This window comes from Otolemur garnettii, unplaced genomic scaffold (assembly GCF_000181295.1).
Source record: "Otolemur garnettii isolate 467f Iridium unplaced genomic scaffold, OtoGar3 scaffold00086, whole genome shotgun sequence".
Lineage (NCBI taxonomy): Eukaryota > Metazoa > Chordata > Mammalia > Primates > Galagidae > Otolemur > Otolemur garnettii.
Window position 1 is genome coordinate 886,739 of NW_003852481.1, and position 21,042 is coordinate 907,780.

General features: G+C 40.1%; 1 protein-coding gene across 1 annotated transcript in view; it reads left to right on the forward strand.

Moving 5' to 3' along the window:
- Positions 1–21,042, forward strand: part of DDX10 (DEAD-box helicase 10) — a 278,013-nt gene that overhangs the window by 111,559 nt on the left and 145,412 nt on the right. The window lies entirely within an intron of this gene.

The window sequence follows — 21,042 nt, forward strand, 5'->3', positions numbered from 1 at the left end:
TTTTGGTTGCAGCCGTCATTGTTGTTTGGCGGGTCCGGGCTGGGGATTCGAACCCACCACCTTAGGTGTACGTGGCTGGCGCCTTAGCCAGTTGAGCTACAGGCGCTGAGCCAATACCAAACTCTTTCAATGAGAGAGTGTTAGTAAATACTTTGTCTGTGACAGTGTGTGTTTCACACGCAAATGTTATATAGTTGGGTGTGACAGTTCTCTTGGTTAATCTGAGGATATTATCTCACTGTTTTCTGTTACTATAGCTGGTGTTAATCTAATTGTCATTCTTTTGGAATAATTGGTCTGATTATCTTTAAACTTGTTCACATATTCACTGATTGGAATTCATAATTCCTGTATCTTGGTTAATCTGAGGATATTATCTCACTGTTTTCTGTTACTATAGCTGGTGTTAATCTAATTGTCATTCTTTTGGAATAATTGGTCTGATTATCTTTAAACTTGTTCACATATTCACTGATTGGAATTCATAATTCCTGTATCATAATTCATAATTCACCTCTTTCATCAGCCCTGGAACATTCTTAGTATTTGTTTCTTTCTTTGAAACGTCAATTTTGTATATGTTTTGTAATCTCCTTTTCATATTGACCGTTCTTCTATCTTTCTGTGCTGCCTTCTTTTAATACCTCTGATTTCTCTTCCAGTTCTCCTCTGCCATCTTTTTCTTATACCTAATTTATGATTTAAACCCAGTCATTGAGGTTTAAATTTCAGTGCCCATTTTTCATTCTGATAAGTTGGTTGATATTTGGTTCTTTTTGTAACCTATTATTAAAAAACATGCTATCTCACTCTTAGGGTTTTGCATATCTTTGGTAAATGTTAAATTTAATAGTATTATTTGTACTCTAAAATAATTGCCTAAATTTCTTGGGAATATAAACTATGTTTTGTGTGTTGTGACTCATGTTTTATTTTGGATTTTGAAGTTATCTTCAAGCTGCCCTCCAATGTGAAAATTTTGTGTGATCTATTTTTAAAATATGTTCCTCCAAATCTGTTTTGTATTTGCTTAACACCTGTATCCCAGCCTGGAGATAGATAATTTTTTTGGTTTGAAACTCTCAGACAGCCATGTAAATAAACATTCACCCAACTAATTCTTCATTTAATTTTTTTTTTTTTTTCGAGTTGCTGTGTTTGTGTCCACACTTTTTTTTGTAGAGACAGAGTCTCATTAATTGCCCTCGGTAGAGTGCCATGGCGTCACACAGTTCACAGCAACCTCCAACTCCTGGGCCTAGGTGATTCTCTTGCCTCAGCCTCCTGAGTAGCTGGGACTACAGGTGCCCGCCACAATGCCTGGCTATTTTTTGTTGCAGTTTGGCTGGGGCCAGGCTTGAACCCACCACCCTCTATATATGGGGCTGGTGCCCTACTCACTGAGCCACAGGCACCTCTCTGGGTCCACACTTTTAATCTTAAAATATTGAGGTTTGAAAACTTTGATTTAAGTAGGTGAGAATCAAATTGTAATTTAAGTTGTCCCTGATAACTATCATGTGGAATAACGATTTGAACAATTTGTAGATTCTTTATCACAGTGTTACTGAAGCTGGTGGGTACAAAAAGGTCTGAGATTATTTTGAAAGTTAGGAATGGTTTAGGATAGCAGTTCTCAAACCTTTTGGTCTTGAACCCTGGACATTTATTGAGGGCCCAAAGAGCTCTTATTTCTGTAGGTTATATAGAACTATTGCTATTTACTATTAGAAATTAACACTGAATTTTTATTTACATACTCCTTAACTAACATAAGGTAGTTTTTTTGTAAATTATTTTTTATTTCATTTCTTTTTTTTTTTATTAAATCATAGCTGTGTGCATTAATGCAATTATAGGACATAAGGTAGTTTTTAATGAAAAATTAACCATCTCAATTAAAAACACGAGAGAAAGTGATATCCTCATACAAATCTCTTTAACATCTGGCTGAGTAGAGTTGAATAGCAGAATTCTAATACATCTCAGGTCTGGTTCAGTCTGTTACAACATGGTTCTTTGAAGGATATTTTAAAAATCTGGCATTACACAGATTTGAAGTTGGAAAAGGACTATTTTAATACCTATCTCAGATAACTCTGGACATTTTTTGATAATACAGCAGAGCTAAACCAGTGATAATTTTATAATTTAGTTGCAATGTAGATTCTGATGCTTCATCAATAAACCTTTCATTTTTTGTTAAATAAAATTCATTATTCTATCTTGGACCCTGAAAAGACATTTTACTCAGATACAGTAGAACCTCCATAGTTGACCACTTCCCTACATTGGCCACATCCTGAAGTTGATCTAATTTTCATAGACCAAATGTACAACATGTGTGTATCAGTACAGTAGTCTGAGTTCATGGTTTTTTTTTTTGTTTTTGTTTTTTGAAACAGAGTCTCATCATGTCTTTCTCAGTAGAGTGCTGTAGTGTGACAGCTCACAGCAACCTCCAGCTCTTGGGCTTAAGTGATTCTCTTGGCTTTGCCTCCCAAGTAGCTGGGACTACAGGCACCCACCACAATGTCCAGCTACTTTTTGTTGCAGTTGTCATTGTTATTTTAGCTGCCCTGGTCCAGGTTCGAACTGCCAGCCTTGGTGTATTTGGCTGGCATCAGAACCACTGTGTTACAGGCACTGAGCCAGGCCTAGTTCATGTTGACCACCTTTGTATGTGGGCCAGTTAGTTTATTACAGTCCCTTGGGTGGTCAAATTACAGAGGTTCTATTGTTTTCTATTTTAACCTCGTGCTTTGTTTGGAAAATATTTGCTCTGAGTTATCTGGGCCTTCTAAATATTGACTTATTTCATTTTATGGTGGAAAACCACATTTGTTTATACCACCAGTGGTCTCATTAGAAAAATTTGTAAGTATTGGGAAGCTATCCAGTGCACAGTAGATACAAATTTTCTAAAAATCTAATTTTCTTTTGAAAGCTTGAATTTTAACATTGGCAATAAATACTGTCAGTTTATACTTTGTTCTGTGTGTTTACCCAAGCCCAGGAGACTTTTGTGCTTTACTTTTTATAGTTTGTATTATGGAAAAATATAGCCACATTAAATATGCTGTTTCACACTGTTCTGTTATGCTTCGAGGGTAGATTTGGGCACCCAGTCCCTCTCTTCTCTAGTGAAAACTGCATACTGCTCTCTGTTAGGAGATTACGGCATCTGTTGATGATCATTATCTGACTCAATGGAGCCAAGAAGATAGTCAATTTATGTGACTGGGTAGCTGTCAGTACTGCCCTTTGGTAATTTCTTGTAACTTTTCTTAACAATCTGTGTTCTTATGTACTGTGTCTGTACTGAGTCTGAAAGGACTCAGTACCAGCTAGCTTTATGAGTGACAGAGAACATGGTGAAACATTTTTAGAACCTATTCAGAATTAGACATTGGCTTTTTAAATGGTTGGTATTGCCAAATGCATTCAATTCTGAAATGTGAAAACTGTCTTTAGCTCATTAGTGAAATGAAGGAACTGGTGAGTATGAAGGTGAGTTGTCAGGGAAATTAAAATGGAAATGGAAAAAATGTTAAGTAGGTTTTGGTTTGCTATTGACTTTTAAATATGACAGGTTACATTGGCAGATAGATCTGTGAAGACTTTGACCTTCACAAAGAAGCACATATTTCATCTGACATTGGAGCCAACCTATCAATAGATAACTGAGTAAGATACTTTAATTTGGGACTTAGTGATCAGGTAACTGATAAGAGTCAAAGGAGGAATTTATGGCATGCCTTGGTATCTGAGTTGAGTTAAGCATCTGTTCAGCAACATCTCAGGGAAATGGCCTGATTGTCTAGGTTTGCGGGTGTGTTGGGTGGTGGTAAGGGATGCACTGACTTCCTCATCTCCCTCCCCAAATACTGTGTAAAATTTAAATATATCATGAGGACAAAAAAAAATTAACTTCAGAATTCTTATGCTCCATATTTATTTGTTACTTTCTTGACATAAATCTGCATATTTATAGATTTAGTCTAGTGTTGTATATTACATTCTTCTTCATGTTTTTAGGTATAATTTACATGTAATATGAACACAGATTTTAAGCAGACTCCCTTTCTAGCCCCTGCAACTGATATTTCATTCACCATAGTTTAGTTTTGTCCATTTAAGAAGTCTATGTAAATTATACACATAACTTATATACTTAGCATGTATTTTTTTAAAATCTGGTTTCTTAGTGTTTTAAAATTCATTCACGTCATTGGACACATCAGCAATCACTTCACTTTCAATGCTGTGTTATATCCATTTGTGTGACAATGCACGATTTATTTAGCTGTTCACTTGTTGGTGGAAATTTGGGTTATTTCCAGATGTGTTTTGGTTTCGTTCTTAATTTTTAAGATACGTTTCTCAGTCCTGCCTTTCTGTCATTTCAATGAAAAGTCCAAGGTATTGACAATGCTCTTCTAATTTGATGGGCCTCAAACTCCAAATTTTATTTTTCTTCTAATGAGCAGCAGGTTAAATCTCTGCTCAGGTCTTTCTTCCAACTGTTGTTTCTGCCTGAGCTCCTTGGAGTTTTGCCACTTGTGCCTTTCAGCTGTCAGCCAAGGACGCGAGAGTTACTGTGTCTGCATCAATACTTGAGCTACCTTCTCTGTGGCTCCCTCTCTTTGGGGATGTCTCTTAATTTCTAGATTCTTTATGCCTATTCTACATGTTCTGACTCTTTAGACTAGAAGAAGTGGCTTTCTGCTTTAGTGCTAGCAGTCCAAACTGGGTGGACCAGGAGTCTCTGTAGGGAAAAATCCATATAAATAGGGTAGGAAGAGACCAAGGTAAGTCCCAACCAGGGGGGGAAACAGGCACGCCAGTCCTACACCCAAGGAGCTAAAGCCTACCAATAGCAACAGCATCAGTGAACTTGGAATTTTTCCTCCAGAACTTCCAGATGAGGACTTGATCCAGCTGACATTTTAATTTCTGACTTGTGATAACCATGAGCACAGAACTTAGCCATACTTGCTGTGCTGAATATGTGACTTACAGAATTTTGAGTGAACAAATAGGTGTTATTTTAAGTGGTTAGGTTTGTGGTAATCTGTTAGGCAGCAGTAGAAAACTAATACAACAGGGATTTCTTTCTTTCCTGAGGAGACTCTGGCAAGTTAACCTATTATACAATAGCTTCATTTTTTTCTTATGTGAAAGGGTAAGAAAATCTGTCCTAAATGGTTGATTAAGGATTAAACTGTATCATTTATAGAGAGCTCTGGCAAATAAATTGTCACTTAATAGAAGATGGGGATAATGTCTACAGCTATTGGTGTGTTTTCCCATTTTGCTTTCCAAAGGTAGAATTTATAGTTGGGTTCCACGTTTTAAATAAAAAGAGGAAAAGTTAACATTTACATACCAGTTGCTGAATTAGGGTACCAAAAGATATAATTTTCCTTTTGTCCCGAGTCTGTGTATCACGAGGAAATCCTTTTGAGGTGACTTAGAATGGTGGCTTCTGTACGCTTTCCTGGTATAGGTCTAGACTAAGTCGAGACCAGCAAACACAATTGTCTGGTTTATTTACAGTCCTGTTGGCATTTGAATAATCTGGAGTTCTAAGAATTCTTTACTGGAGTGCTAATTGGGTTTGTAATTTTCCTAGTTTATCATATCCTCCATAAATACACTTGTCTTTGTGCCCTAGGGATACTGTTTTATCATGACATGTTGAAATGATGTATTCTCTCCTGTTCAAGCACTTTATTAATGGAGATCCCTGGCTTATATTGTTGCAGAATGTTTCTGTTACTGACAACTTCCTCTTTTTATGTGGATGGGGCCGTAAATAAAGGTACTTAATTTACATAAGCCTATTAAATGAAATTCTCAAGAGGAAGGAGAATTTTAAATGTGGCTTACATTGTGGTGACAGCTGATACACTTACAAACAAGCTAATTTAGTGGAATTGGGCTGAATGAAAAACTGAATGTAGTATTTTTATAACCTTGTCTGTGATGTACACTGAAGGATATTCGTAATGGGATTAGCCCCATTCCTCTTCACCCGTTCCTTCCTACGCTTAGGGTAAAAGAAGAAAGGGATTTTGCTATCCAAAGCGGTTCTACCAATTTATAGATGAAATGGCTATTGTAAAAAGGGGAAACAAAGAGGCCAAGCTTTGGTTATCAGAGGTTCTAAAGCAGGCGTCCTCAAACTATGGCCCGCGGGCCACATGCAGCCCGCCTAGGACACTTTTCTGGCTGGCTGGGTGTTTTTGCCACCGCTGCCTGTCCTGCTTAGCAGCCGATTCGTCGCGGGGCCTGCAGTCGGGCCATCCAACGGTCTGAGGGACAGTGAACTGGCCCCCTGTTTAAAAAGTTTGAGGACCTCTGTTCTAAAGTGTCATTAAATTTGCAAATCAAAATTAGAAGTGAAAGAAAGTCTCAGAAAAGAAGGAAATCCCTGTTGTACTAGTTTTCCTTTCCTGCATGACAAATCACCACAAGCCCAGCCACTAAAATAACATCCATCCATCCACTCAGCTCTGCACCTGACACTAGTCCTGCCCCTCCCACTCTCATTGTTTGTTTCTTTTTTTCTAGGAACAATTTACAGTCTTGGTTGTGTTTTGTTTTGTTTTTTTTTTTCTGCTAGAAATCAGTAAGAGTATGTGTAGGACTAGAACAACTGAATTCCTGTATTTTTAAATTTCTTTAATATTCTTTTAAAAAGCTTCTGTAAATGATGAATAAAATGACTCTGTTGTCTTTGGCCTTTGTGAGTAAAAAGCACAATTGTCAGGAAAGGTTATCCTCAGATATTTGCCTTTGACCCCCACAGAATGCATTTTGTCCTTGGGGTGGCCGCTCACAAATGCATTTAATGCAGAACATGGAGTCATTTGTTTAAATGCTTACTGCCTTAGGGCCCAAATACAACATATCTGCGTTTCCAATTAATTTCTGACAAGCTCGGGTGATGGCTTTCATATGTGAGATTGTGTATGGTATGGACCTTGGTTACCTTAGAAACCGTCTCTTAGTTTTCTGCTTTGGAATTGTAGTTCCCACAGGCAATTCTGCAGAATTCAACTTTCAGATTTGAATTAGGATGTAGAGGACTCCATCTTCTCAAAGAAAGCACAGCCTCGATTTCCTCCATCAATTCATTCAGTGATCATTCTTGCCTGTCTTGGGGGTGGTTAAAATCCTTATCACTTTTTCTCAGCTGCAATTAAATTCTAGTTAAACTATTTCCCTACCACTTGGAGAGTCTGCAGTTTCATTTTTCCAGGACCCCTTTCTATGTCCTTCTGTTCAATACTCTTTATTAATCTGTATAATATAACTATTATTTTTTAATGTTAGTTTGTATAGTACCTTTACCAAAGCAATTAATTTGGCAAATCCTGTGGAAGGAACTGAATCTTCTTTTTAAATGTTACAAATGAATGTGTTCATGTTTCTGTATAGTGACCCTGTTTGCTGTTTTGGCCAAATTCCGTAGTTAGCGTCCATGACATTGGGAGCAGAGGGTAGGGTGAGGAGGATCAGGGCAGGACTCGCGGCAACTGGGAGTCCAATAGGACAAGGGTGAGAACAAAGCCAGAGAGGACCCAGAAAGGCTAGAGTCTTCAGTGGCGTCAAGTTACACTTGACAGGTGAATTTCTCAGCGATCCATCCCCTCTCTGTGTTACTGACTTGGCCTGAGTTCCAGATGTTTCTCTATCCTTCACACACACACGCTTCGTTTTGAAGTATCCTTTCTCTCTATGCTTATGAGATGGTATATTTCTGTTAAATTCTTAAAACTCGGATTATTTACTTCCTTGAAACAATTTCTTAGTGTCCACTCCCTGTGATGTACAAATGTCTGTTATTGAACACAGTATTAGAATTAGCTCTGTGACTTTCTCCCATCAGACTGTGAGCTTTTAACAATAAGAGATGGTTTCAATCATCTTTATATATCCAGTGCCTAACATGGAGTTGGGCTTAAAGAAATAAAAAGACCTAAAAGGGGTCATTAATATCAGTAATAAGGCAATAGTTGGTGACTTTTCCCAGACAGCTTTAATCAGGTGGTAAAGTGGAAAGCTATGTTGAGATGGGTTGCTAATTAAATGGAAGACAGGATGGGTGGGCCACAGTTCAAGAAGGTTAGCTGTAAAGGGCAGGAGGGGCTAGGGAAGGCTGTGCTCCCGGCAGGTGCAGACTCTTATTCTGGATGTCAAAACCAGGATGTGTGAACATGTTTGTAGCCTAAAGGAAGGAGCCTTGAAGGGGACCTCATTGAAATGAGTGGAATTGAGGAGGATTCTGGAGGGATCAAATCTGGAGCATGGCAAGAGGCAAGGTTTTGATGTGATGCACTGTCTGTGGTCTTTTAAGACCAAAAGGAAGTTCTAAATAATTGACTTAGAATTGAATCCGGGGGTAGAATCCCTTCAATCAAGCACTTCCTGTTCATATCACATCTTAAATCAGAGCCAAAAATGAATGACATCCACCAGCATCTTAGGATTGGTGGTAGTTGCTTTTAGTATGTTTAAGTATTTGGAATTGATGAGCAGGACAAAAAAGGACACATCACCTATTTTTGGTTTCATTGTGGTTTTTGAGAATGTCCTTATTTTCAACTAAAATTAAAGGAATATCTAGGAACTAGCTCTTACAACACATGTGAAAGATTATTGTTGAAGATTCTATTGTATAAGCTGCTGTATCATTCGGTTTTAAAGAAGAATCTCTAGCTGTTTGAAGAAGAAACTGTGTAGATGCATATCTATCTGTTCAAACCTTCAAAATTAGGTATATTTAGTAAGCTGTGGAAAATATTTTCACGTATAATAAAATCATATTCTTGGCTGGCTGTGTTGATTTGGTTTGTCCTTTGTCAACAGGATGACTGAAGGTCTGCTGGTTTATAAAGCCAAACTTTTACTCTGAAAATTGTTTTGCCAAGGGTAGCATGTGAAGTACTTTTCACTTCATGTAACAGAAAACACAACCAGAGGTAGCTTAAAGAACCAGGAAAACTTGTTATTTGCATGATGGGAAAACTGGATGAAAGGAAGTTCTAAGGTCAGTTAATTTAATAATACGAAGATTTGGGTTTTGTTCATCCTTCTGCTCTGATAATCTTAGTTCTTCTTTGAGTTGGATGTTGTCCTCAAACTTGGCCCCTCTTGATTAAAAGACACTATAACTCTAAATTGTTGGGGAAGGGCCCCAGGCAGTGTTCTTTTAAAAGTTCCCAGATGGTTTTATTGTGCAACCAGCTAGGATTGAGAACACTGAGTTATATTAGTTAAGAGCCACCCTAGGGATTATAAACCCAGCTCCCCTAAAGCACATTGTGATTTGATAACTAGAGAAATCAGCGTGCTTTTAGCAAATGATACGGAGAATTCAGCCCAGCAGTGTCTCCCCTGCTACAGATGATCTAAAGTCTAAAATAATTATACTTAATGCTTTGAATTCATGTGTATTCACTATTATCACTTAAAGTGCTATAGAAGTGGTTTCTACTCTTCACTTTACAGACAAATCCCCAGATAGGCCATTATATTTAACCCAGTGAACTACAAAGGAAATACATCTGGCTAGGAAAGTGGCAACTGCTCATTTTGTATACAGAATAAGTAAGTCTTTAAAGTAAATATAGTGATTAATTTTGCTTTGCCTCAAGATTGTAGCCAACACAATTAAAAACAATTCCTTTTCTCCACAGATTGTATCAGACGTGTTCTAGATTGTGGTGTGTCCTTTCCCTTGTTTTCAGTTGTCACTTTTCAGACCCATTCTCTGGTCACCAAACGTGTACCAGAAAGTCTTCGTGTCTCGTGAATGTTCTTGTTCTCGTTTAGTGGCATTACCATTTTCCAGAGGACAGGTTTACCCAGACTACCTTGGCACTGTTTGCCAAGACATTTTGCTTAGCCTCTGGCGAGCATGTTTTCTCTGCATTCCAGGTCACAGACATTGTGCCCCTGAGGGTTTCTTTGCTTTTTGACTCTTGAAATATTACCTTAATATGTACCCCGCCCACCCACTCATCCACCCACATCTTTTTTGGTGTCTGTTTGAGTTTATTCCCAGTAGTGCTTCTGGAGTTATCTTCCTAAAATATAGATGAGATCATGCTGTTTTTACATCGCTCAAATGGCTCCCTAATGGCTCCCACTTATCTACAAAATGAGAATTAAGTGCGGTAGATTGCCTTTTCTTGAACAGAAAAATATCTCTCATCTCCCACATTCTGTTTCATATTGTGATCTTGATATTTCTTCCATGAAGTGTCTGTGTCCCTCCACTAGAATCTGGACAGGCTTGTGACAGTGATGGAAGAGATATTTATGTGACTGCCCAGACTAAGTCATAAAAAGTGATCTGATTTCTACCTGTACACTTTGGGATACTCAATTTTGGGACCCAAACCCACTGAGACTTCAGCCTGTAGCCCTTGCTAAGCCTTCAGTGGCCACCCCAGCTGGTCTGCCAAGTGAGTCATCTTAGAAGTGGATCCTTCAGCCCCTGGTCAGGCTGCCCCAGCTGATGCTCTGTGGAGGCAGGTGAGCCATCTCTGCTAGTTCTTACCTACACTGGAAAAGTGTGAGCAAAAGAGCTGATCATTTGTTTTTAAAGTGATGGTTTTTCTTCTTAAAACCAGCATTAGTGAGATGTAAGGCATGTATAAGCAAATTCACTGAAATATGCAGTTCACTCACTTTTGACAAATGTTTGCAGTCTTTTCACAATAACACATTTAGATTTTGAACATTTTCACCACTTCAGAGAATTTTCTTGTGTGCCTTCCCATTCTGTCCTGTCAACAGCCTCAACCTCTGGCTGCTGACAGCAAGCTGATCTTTCTTTTACTATAATTTTACCTTTTCCGGAATGGAAGCCTTGTTTCTGTACTAACTTTTGGCCTTTATTAATAAACTTGCTGCGAATATTCACACACATATCTTGTGGATGTAGATTTTCATTTCTTTTCAGTGAATGCTGAAGAGTGGGATTGTTGAGTAATATGGTGGTGTTTAAGTTTTTAAGAGAATGCCACACTTTCCCAAGGTCGCTGTGACAATGCCTTTGACTTTGTAAGTAACGTATGATAGTTCCAGTTGCCCTGCATCTTTGCAAACTCTTGGTATTATCATCTTTTTGCAAAATGTGGTCCTTCGAGTAGGCATATGGCTGTTTAATTTGCATATCCGTATGATGAATGGTGTTGACACGCTTAATGTATTTATTTTCCATGTGTATATCATCTTTGGGGAAGTGAGACACTCTGCCATAAAAAAATTGGGTTGTTCATCTTTTTAGTACTTAGTTTTAGTATTCTTGATATATTCAAGATTCTTGATATATTCATTATCATAAAGTCTATAAATTTTTTTCCCTTTCTGTGGGTTATCTTTTTACTTGCCTGATGGGTGTCTTTTCAAGCACAAAGTTTTAAATTTTGATGGCAAGTACAGTTTATTAACTTCTTATTTTACAGTTCAGATCAATTGTATTCTATCTTAAAAGAAAAAGACTACCAAAGTCATAAATGTTTTCCTTTCCTCTGAAAGCTTTCTGCTTTTAGCACTTGCATCTAGGCCTATGAGGTCTGAAAATTAATACACAAACTCATCCTAGAAAAATGTGCTATGTACCTCACTGCTGAATATCACTACAGGCACCTTCGAAGTACTCCCCTTGAGAAGTTGTGCACTGATGTCAGCACCTAGTCCAGCCTTCAAAGTAATTTTGGAACTCTTTCTGGAATGACCATCAGCGCAGTCATACGTCATATAAACTCTGAACTTTCCACCATGCACTTAATTAGCAGCACTGTACAAACAGCTTGGTTTAATAACTTTGGTATATCAGTGACTCACAACTGTGTGTTGGTGGCGTCTTGCTGAGTGACGTTCATTATTATTCTATGATTTGTGTGCTGTACGTTGATGGCTCTGATGGCCATTCCAGGAAAAGAGTTCCACAACTGCTTTGAAGGGTGAACTAGGCACTGGCTTTGGTGCATAGCTGCTTAAGGGAAGTACTTGGAAGGTGACTGTAGGACTACACAGCAGTGAAGTATGTAGTGCTTTTTCAAGGATGAATTCATGAACTTTGTTGTCAGGCCTTGTAGTTTTGAATAAACTTTTTTTTTTTTTTTTGACAGAGCCTCAAGCTGTCCCCCTGGGTAGAGTGCCATGGCATTACAGCTCACAGCAACCTCCAACTCCTGGGCTCAAGCGAGTCTCCTGCCTCCGCCTCCCAAGTAGCTGGGACCACAGGCGCCCGCCACAGCGCCCGGCTATTTTTTGGTTGCAGCCGTCATTGTTGTTTGGCGGGTCCGGGCTGAGGATTCGAACCCGCCACCTTAGGTGTACGTGGCTGGCGCCTTAGCCGTTGAGCTATAGGCGCCGAGCCTGAATAAACTTTTATATATGGCATAGGTAAAGTTTCAAAATTCATTTGTTTGCATAAATGATAGCAGAGTATTTTAGCAACATTTGTTGAAAAGACTACCTTCACACTGAACTAACTTGGTACCTTTGGGAATTAGTTTACCATGTTTATATAGACATATACTTTGGGGGTGGGTATTCTGGTATTCTGTTCTCTTGATTATCTGTCTAGCTTTATGCCAGTATTGTCCTGATTACTGTAGTTTTGTAATCAATCTTTAAATAGGTAGTGTACATTCTCCAACTTTTGTTCTGTTTTTCAAAGTTCTAGTTATTTTGGATTCTTAGCCTTTACATACACTTTTTATAATTTTTTAATTATTGTAAAGAGATTGCTAGAATTTTACAGGGAATTACATTGAATCTATTCCTCAATTTGTTGATAATATCTTAAATATTAAATTTTCTGATCCCGCATACCCATTTATTTGGTCTTTTAAAAGTTTTTTAAAGCAATGCTTGGTTTTCAGGTTATGTACATGTCTTACACAGATTTTGTTAAATTTATTTTTATTTTAATTTTTTAAAATCATAGCTGTGTACATTAATGCAATTATGGGATACAATGTGCGGGTTTTATATACAGTTCAAACTGGTTTCATCAAATTGGTTAACATAGCCTTCACCGTGTTTTCTTAGTTATTGTGTTAAGACATTTATATTCTACACTTAGTAGATTTAACATGTACCCTTGTAAAATGCACTGTAGGTGTGGTCCCACCAATTACCCATCCTTTCTCTGTCCCTCCCCTCCCCCTCCTCTTTTCCTTTCATCTTGGGCTGTAGTTGGGTTATAGCTTTCATATGGAAGTGTGGGTGTTTATAAATTGGTTTCATATTAGGGCTAAGTACATTAGATACTTTTTCTTCCATTCTTGAGATACTTTGCTAAGAAGAATATGTTCTAGCTCCATCCATGTAAACGTAAAAGAGATAAAGTCTCCATCTTTTTTAAGGCTGCATAATATTCCATGGTGTACATACACTACAATTTATTAATCCATTCATGGGTTGATAGACATGTGGGCTTCTTTCATGACTTAGCAATTATGAATTGGGCTGCAATAAACATTCTGGTGCAAATATCTTTGTTATAATGTGATTTTTGGTCTTCTGGATATATACCTCGTAGAGGAATTGAAGGATATATGGCAGGTTCATTTATAGATCCCTAAGTGACCTCCAAACTTCTTTCCTGAAGGAATGTATTAGTTTGCATTCCCACCAGCAGCGTAGAAGTATTCCCTTTTCTCAACATCCATGCCAACATCTCTGGTTTGGGGATTTTGTGATGTGAGCTAATCTTACTCGAGTTAGATGATATTTCAAAGTGGTTTTGATTTGCATTTCTCTGATGGTTAAGAATTATGAACTTTTTTCCTGTCTTCTTCAGAGAAGTTTCCCTTCAAGTCACTTGCCCACCCTGAGATGGGATCACTTGTTCTTTTCTTGCTAATACATTTGAGTTCTCTGTGGATTCTGGTTATCAAACCTTTGTCAGAGACATAACCTGTAAATATTCTCTCCTATTCTGAGGGCTGTCTGCTTGCTTTATGTACTGTGTTCTTGGCTGTGCAGAAGCTTTTTAGTTTGAACAGATCCTAGTAGTGTATTTGTGATGTTGCTTCAGTTGGGGGGGGGTCTTCATAAAATATTCTTCCAGGCCAATTGTTTCAAGTGTTTTCCCTACACTTTCTTCTAGCATTTTTATGGTTTCATGTCTTAAGTTTAAATCTTTAATCCAGTGAGAGTCTAACTTAGTTAATGGTGAAAGGTGTGAGTCCAGTTTCAGTCTTCTACAGGTCGCCAGCCAGTTCACCCAGCACCATTTGTTAAATAGGGAATCTTTCCCCTCGTAATGTTTTTGATTGGCTTATCAAAGATCAAATAATGGTAAGTAGCTGGGTTCATCTCTTTGCTTTCTATTCTGTTCCATACATCTACCTCTCTGTTTTTATGCCAGTACCATGCTGTTTTGATCACTATTGATTTATAGTATAGTCTGAGGTCTTGTAGTGTGATTTCCTCCTAGTTTGTTTTTATTTCTGAGTAATGTCTTGGCTATTTGAGGTGTTCTCTGATTCCATATAAAAAGTATTATTTTTTCGAGGGCTGTAAAATATGACAGTGGTGCTTTAATGGGGAATTACATTAAAATTGTATATTTCTTTGGGTAATATGAACATTTTAACAATGTTGATACTTCCCGGCCATGAGCATGGTATGTTTTTCCATTTGTTAACATCTTCAGCGATTTCTTTTCTAAATGTATATAGCAATATATTTATGTTGTAATATACTTTCTGGACACCAGGTGGCGCCATCAGTGGGTCCCAGGCTTGTACCTGTTTTCCTGGCTTAAATGTCATTGGTGTTTGCCTGATTACCCGCTTGGGTGCCTAGACCCTGCCCTACTGCTGATTCCACCAATCTCAAAAAATCTTCACAGGCAAGTTTCCCAAGTTCTCCGTGCAGCAGTTCCCGTGAAGTGGGAAATGTCCTGGGCCAGTTCGAGTGCAAGATGGCTGTCTCTGGGTCAGACTCAAATTGCTGCACCTGGCTTTTCTGAAATTCTAAACAATGGCCTCTTCCTCTCTGGGAAACCCATCTGAGTATCTCTCCCGCCACTGATAGCACCCCGCTTTGGCCACCTAATTCCGCTCGGGAGTCCACACTTCACCAGTCTTTCCACATGATACCTGGTTTCCCCAGGAATTGGGAATTGCAGTCCTCTGTGGTGGGGCTGGTTGCTGCTGCTGCCACCTGCAGCTACTGCAGCTGTGGGGCAGAACTTTCTCCTGGCAGTCTCCGCAGCTCTGGGTTACACTGCTGCAAGTCCAGCAGTCAGCCACCTTACTGTACACCCCAAGCTGCCACTCTCCAGCAATATTCCACACCGGGAATGTTCTAGCCCTCTTGTTCCAGGAGAGCTGAGCTAAACGTCCTTTCTGTCCGCCATCATGCTCTGCCTCCTACTGCTTGAACTTCTAATTCCAATTTTACTTCAGTTCTGTTAATCTTTTTTGCTATCCAAATTCTGAACTCAGTTTCTGACATCTCAGCAATTTGTTTATGAATAGGATCTTCTGTTGCGTCTCCTTTGTTGTACCTCTGGGGAGTTGATCTACTCTGGTTATTCATGTTGCTGGAGTTTTTCCACTGATACCGCCCCATGGTTATTTTTCACCATTTGTTTAGAGCGCTGTTAAGGTGGAATTAAATTGAGGGTTCCTGGGGATGTAATTATCAGCCCTTTACCAGAGTGTTGGGACTGGTGACTGCAGCTCTTCCCCTACGGCTTTTTTTTTGGCCAGGGCTGGGCTTGAACCTGCCACCTCTGGCATATGAGACTGGTGCCTTACCCTTTGAGCCACAGGCACCACTCTCCCCTACGGCTTTACCAAGGTCTCATTTGCTATCACAGCCTGAGACTCTGGGGACTCGCTTGGTATACTGGGGCTAGATGGATCTGTCTTGCATTTAGCTAGACTGTGACCAATCCTAGTGGATCAGTGATTTTGGATTAAAATCTCAGCTGTGGAGAAATATAAGCAATTAAGACTGGTAATAACTGGGAGAGGAGACTCAGACCCTCCTTCTACAACACAACCAGGGTATAACCTTGGAAAGTCCCTGAGTGATCGGCCCAGATCAAGAGTTCCAAACCAATTGTCCCAGTCAGCACAAACACAGATCAAATGGGAGAGTTCAAAAGGCCTCCAGCAACTGGATAGCAGGACTCACTCTGGTAGTCTGAGGAGTCAGAAAGGCCTGCCCAGCAAAAGAATTAGTTCAGGGAGGCTGGGCCTCTTTTCCTACTTTGCATCACTGTCACCCCCAGTCACTGGTTACCCCGCAGGGCTGTAGCCCAGGTCTCCGTAATACTCAGGTGCACCAGGGATTTGCATCTAAGTCAAAGAGGAGACAGTGCCTCCCCTACTGCAGTGTCACTGTGCAACCTGCAGGCGGGACTGGTTCAGGCCTGATTCCCTCCCATGATCCATGGAAACTGGGGAATGTTCCACCTGCGTCTGTGCCCAGCCAGGGGTTACTGGGAGGAGTGGCTCTCTCCCTCAGATACCATGCCTCTGCCTTGGCCACACTCCACCTCTGGAACCCCCGCAGGTCAAGTCAAGTTCCCCTGTGTTCCACAAGATTGGGGAGGTTTCTCTCCCAAATTTGACCCCAGTGGGAGGGACCTTGGAGCTGCCACCACTGTCAGGGTGGGTGCTAGGAGTCTGGGGTACTGCTATGTGTAGGTTGCAGGAGCCGAACTGGGAGTCAGATGGCAAGCTGCTGATCCCTGGCCTCAGGCGTGGGAGCCGGAGGGTGGAGTCAGTAGCCGTGGGCCACATGGATCACAGGTGCTGGGTGGGAGTAGCAGGCAGCAGGTCGTAGGACCTGGTCCAGGAGCCGAGCCGCCTTGTATTGCTGGCCACATGGGTTAGGTGGGGATCTGGTGGGCAGTGCTCTGCGGGTGGCAGAAGCAGGTGGGGTGGCGGCCACAGTGGTCCCCAGTGGTTAGTGGCACTGGTCCCACACTATGTTCTTTCCAACACCAGGCAAGTCTCTCTCCCCTTGTGACTGGCTGCCTCTATTAAAGTTATAGTTTCAGCACAACTGCCCCACAGCTCATGAAATGCTCTGCCCTAGCAGAAATCTATCTAACACTCCGGATTTTGCAGGGGGTGGTCTTCCAGACCACCAGGAGGGGTGGAGGGGTGGATTGAGAGTTTCGGAAGGCAGGGAGAATATTAGATCAATTTTCGGCCTAGGCAAGACACTGCCTGGGCTTGCAGCAAGGGATATCTCTCTGTGGAGGGAGTCCCGGCCTCAGTTATTCTCTTCCTGTTCTCTACTTGTCACAAGTCGCTCTCATGATGGGAGGGAGGAGAAGGATTCCCGTCCTCTTTGGGATGGGTTTTGTACCTGAAATTTGTTTCCTTGGAATCTCAGCTTGCCTCAGCAGGTGTGATGTGGCCCTATCGATCCTCTCTCTCAGCTCAGCTCCCGATCTTCTGCTTTGTTGGGTGGTTTCTTGTCATCATTTCTCCCTCTGGATGGGAGCCTCTGCTGGAAGCTGGCTTCCGTCAGCCATCTTGCCTCTTTCCCCCCAATTTTGTTCAGTTTATTTCTTAGTCTAATATTGGAAGCCAGATAGGATTCGGTTACTAAAGAAGACTCCAAAATGGCACTTCTTGAAAATCTATCATTTGTCATAGGAGAAGGATGCAATATAGCAATGGGATTAGAATGTTAAGCATGGCCCCTGAGACTCTCTTCTAACAGGGGCCTGGAGGGCCTGGGCATGACCTTTAGTTATCCTCTTTGTCCATATGGCTGCGCTCTTTGCCTCCGATGAGGATTCACTGATGTGTGCACAGAACCAGGAGGTCCCAGGGAGTCAAGGCTTGCTGTATCCTGCTGGTCTTGTAGGTGTGTTCTTTATCTAATCAGTCCTAGTGGCAGAGCCCTCTGGGGTGCTGTCAGTGAGACCAGGTGCAAATCGGCAAACCTCACTGTTGTCAGTAACACTGATGACAGACTGGCAACATTATTAAACAATACATTTTCTGCCTTGACCAGGGATCAGTTGCCAAGTAGGTACCTTTTTACTTCAGCAAAAACATCTCAGGCTAATTTAAGGTTTGCTGTAGTAAACCCTGACAGCATATTCCTATATATATTTATGTGGTCCTGCTATAAATAATGTTTAAAAAAACTAATATTTCCAATTGTATTTTGTTTTTATATGGAAATAAAAACATGATTTTTTAATTTTATATTCTGTGACCTCACTATCTCACTTATTTTAGTGGCTGTTTAAATATTTATACAAACACTTGTGCTCATCTGTGGGTCACGGATATTCTGTTACGTGCATAGACCATGTAATGATCCACTCAGTATCTGAGGTGTCTGTCACCTTAGGTGTTACTTCTCTGTGTTGGGAACCTTTTCAGTGGCTCTTCTAGCCATTTTGAAATATCTGTCCACTATAGTCACCCTCTTCTTAGCCCATTATGCAGCCTGTCTTTATCCCCCTTCTTACACATCCTTCCCAGATCCTTCTGGAATCTCTCATTCTATTCTCTATTCTCCGTGATATCAACTTTGTAAGCTCACATGTATGAGTGATAATGTGATATTGTGACTGGCTTATTTTACTTCACTTATTTCACTTCCAGTTCCATCCATGTCCCCGCAAGTGCCAGGATTTCACTCTCCCTTGTGGCTGAGTAGTACCTGTTGTATATGTATCACATTGTCTTTATTCATCTGTTGATGGACACTTAGGTTCACTCCACATCTTTAACATGATGAGTGTGGCAGTACACATGCAGGTGTCCTTTTGATATACTGATTTCTTTTCTTTTGGAAAAATCTCTAGTAGTGGAATTGCTGGATCATGTGGTGGTTCTATTTTTAGTTTTTTGAGAAGTATTCAGGGTGGTGCCTGTGGCTCAAAAGGGTAGGGCGCAGGCCCATATGCCAGAGGTGGTGGGTTCAAACTTAGCCCCGTTCCCCGCCCCCCAAAAGAAGTATTCATACTACTCTCTCAGTAGGTTTTTTTTTTTTTTTTTTTTTTTGCTACATTTAAGAATTTTCAGAGTGACAATTTTGTAGTATTGGAATAAGGATAGTTTTTCTTCATTCTTACCAATCTGTCTTTTATTTCTTTTTCTCTGTTGTGCTAAGACTTGCCTACAATGTTGACCAGCAGCAGTTTTGGCCTTTTTTCTAATCTTACAGGGCAGTTAGTACCCTCATTGTTAGTTAGGGTGTTATCTCTAGGACTTTTGTAAATGTTCTTTACCATCTTGAATTCCTTCATCTTCTATTCCCAGTTTTTATCATGAATGGTTATTGAATTTTGTCAGATGCCACCTTTTTTTTTTTTTTTTTACAGTTTTTGGCCTGGTGTGAACCTGCCACCTCCAGCATATGTGGCCAGCGCCCTACTCCTTTGAGCCATAGGCATTGCCCAGGTGCCTTTTTTAATCTCTTAAAACAACGTTTTATTTTTAGTAGGTAGTTTGTCTGTTAATATGGTTGATGGTGTTTATTGGCTTCTGAATGCTCCTCACTCTCTCTCTCTCTCTCTTTTTTTTTTTTTTTTTGGGATGGAGTCTCACTTTGTTGCCCTTGGTAGAATTATATGGCGTCACAGCTCACAGCAACCTCCAACTCTTAGGCTTAAGCAATTCTCTTGCCTCAGCCTCCCACGTAGCTGGGACTACAGGTGCCTGCCACAGCACCTGGCTTTTTGTTGTTGTTGCAGTTGTCATTGTTGTTTCAGCTGGCCTGGGCTAGGTTGGAACCCACCTCCCTCCATGTATGTGGCTGGTGTCCTACCCTCTGAGCTACAGGTGACACCCAAAATATGCCTCTCCTGACCATGATTCTTTTAATAGATTGCTTGGTTTCATTTGTAGATATTTCAAGGATTTTTACCTTAAAAATTTGAGACCAGTTGGTTTGTGCTTTTCCTGCGGCGCCTCTCTCACCTCTCTGTTTGTTTCCATATCTTTGGTTTTGCGTCAGGTAATGTTTGGCACGTAGAGTAACTTGGAAAGTGTTCCATCTTCTGTGCTGTATACAGCATATCAGTGTTATTATTGCCTTTGCAAATGTTGGTACAACTCATCTGTGAAAGTACCTAGGTGTGTAAATTTGCTTTTCATGAAGATTTTTGAATTATATATTCTTTTTTTCCTAATAATTATAGGGCTATTAAGATTATCTGTTTCTTCTTGAATGATATTCAGTAGTTTGTACTTCTTAAGAAATTTGTTCATGCCAGCTGTGTACCAAATTTATTGATGAAGTTGTTAGCAATGCTCCTTTAATGTTCTCTTAATATCTGTATGCTCTGTAGTGATGTCCAGTCTCCCCTTAATGTCTGTGTGATCTGTAGTGATGTCTAGTCTCCCCTTGGTCATGTCCTGAATTGCATTTGTTCTCTTTCTTCCTGATTTAGGAAAAAAGACTTATACATTTTACTGACCTTTCAAAGAGCCTGTTTCGGACTCGTTGATTTTCTGTTCTCTTATATTTTTTGTTCTGTGTTGGTGGAACTACCTTTGTTCCTCATGACCTTTACCGTATAGATCCTTGGTGTGATAATCATCTGATGTTTGTGTTGTCTTCCTTCACACCCAGTAGACAATATGCTTTTGGGGGAAAAGATTACTTATTATTCATCTTTGTTTTTTTTCCACGGAGTCTTACTTTAAATTGGACTCAATAATGGTGGATGAAGATCTTGGAAAATGGCATACTAAGTTAATTTATTTTGAAAACTGTTCATAGAGCTTGGCTGTAAGTTAAAATGGTATACAAAGACTTTTTGACATTTGTGATGGTCAGTCTAGCCTTTTGTGGCCAATAAAATTAAGTTTTATTATAATTCATATTGTTGTTAATATGCCCTCAGTGATTCTGATCTCATTTTCTTTTGGTTTGTAAAACGAAAGGGGCCCTTTTAGGACCTGCTGTGATTTGAATGCGTCCTCCAAACTTCACGTGTTAGAACTTGGTCTTCAGTGGGAAGATGTTAGGAGGCGGGACCTAAATAGATGTTTGGGTCATGAGGGCGCC